We start from the raw sequence: 1,600 nt of genomic DNA, 5'->3' as shown, positions 1-1,600 counted from the left end.
TTGAAACATCTTCAAGTTCACTAATAATTTCTTTTGTGCTATCTGATCTGCCATTAATCAGATCCATTATGTTTTTCATCTCATGTATCGTAGATGATGTTGGATTTGGGTCTTTTTATATCTTCCATGTCTCTACTTAACATGTTACATTTTTTCCTCTAGCTTCCTATACTTAAGGTATATAATTACAATGATGGTTTTAATGTCCTTGTCTACTAATTCTATCAACTATGCAATTTTTATGTCAGTTTCAATTGATAGATTTTTCTCTCCATTATGGATAATACCTTCCTGCTTGCTAATTTTTTATTAAATGCCAAACATTTTGGCTTTCAACTTGTGGGTGCTGAATATATTTGTGTTCCTTTTTTTTAATCTCTCAATGATTTTAATGCTTAGTTGTGATAAAGTAATTTTCCATCCAGTTCTTTTATGTAGAGCAAAATGTACTAGTTTAAAAAAATGTGCCTTCTTTAGCTTTTTCCTATACTTTTTTTTTGCCTATCCTTCAAAACTGAACCCTGGGTATTTTTAACATAAGTAATGTGATGTTACATATACATTTTAATTGCACATTTTAGTAATAAAATAACTCCATATTCTGGTAACTCATAGTATATTTATAAAATGAAAAGCTTTCTATCAAAATGACACTTTTCACTGGGAAGAATAAATAAAACAGACAAATGGATCTACACAAAGTAAAAATTAACTTTGGTAGGTTTCAGTGCAGGACGGTCCATAACAATCCTATTTGCCCTCATTCCCCTAGAGCTGCTCATCTTCTGAGTTAAGATTTTAAAAATGTTTTTCATTGAGATTATTATGTTGACATTCGTTTCTCATTCCACATCATCAGCCAAGCTCGGAGCACTTACAATTTCCCTGACTAATTGTTGGAAGCTTGGTCAGAAGCATCTGGACTGCTGGTGGTGGAAGAGTTTGCTGTAACACTTGAAATAAGTGTTGTGGCTGTCCACACACAGCAACTGCATTTGTCAGATGATCTACACCCTTCTCATATTCACCTCAAGCTAGCAACTTTCCTTCAAGGAAGAATTTCGGAATAGCTTCGGCATCTTTAAGGTCAGGTAACTTGAAAAGTCCAGCTCTCTCCTTGGCAAGCTTTTGTTTCTTTGGTTCTCGAAGCCTGTTCTTGAAGCTGGGGCCACGCCATCTCTGGTGGTAGAAGTAAATACAGTACCCGATGAAAAGAGCCCTGCAGACACCTGCAGTGATGGTGCTGTTCTGGCCCACCATCTTCTCTTGACCGAGGAGCAGGAGTGAGCTCAGCGGCATTGGGATCCAGGCGACAAAGCAGTAGGCTGTGGACCCTCGGAGCAGACCCCCCCCACCTTGCTCCCACCTGACACTTGCCATAAAGAATGTAGAAAGGCCTGTGTTTGTGATCTTATATATACTCTTGAGCTTTGTTCTGAGGTTGATTTAAGTTACTAGGAAACATTTTTATCCTTTCAAGTCATTCCTTTAAGCTTTGTTAGGACAAAAGCAATCTTTGGTCTAGGGCTAGTTTTTTCACAATACGGAGGCAAAACCCTTCTGAGTACTCTACCCAATTCCCCATCATTAATGAAGTTTT

The 1,600-nt window shown here is 37.4% G+C and overlaps 1 pseudogene; it reads right to left on the bottom strand.

The window, feature by feature from the left end:
* Window positions 1–842: 842 nt before the first annotated feature.
* Window positions 843–1,341, bottom strand: LOC116646064 (annotated as a pseudogene).
* Window positions 1,342–1,600: the final 259 nt, after the last annotated feature.

The sequence above is a fragment of the Phoca vitulina genome, unplaced genomic scaffold (assembly GCF_004348235.1).
Source record: "Phoca vitulina isolate PV1807 unplaced genomic scaffold, GSC_HSeal_1.0 scaffold35, whole genome shotgun sequence".
NCBI lineage: Eukaryota > Metazoa > Chordata > Mammalia > Carnivora > Phocidae > Phoca > Phoca vitulina.
The sequence above is the reverse complement of the archived record's forward strand: the minus strand, read 5'-3'. Positions and strand labels throughout refer to the sequence as shown.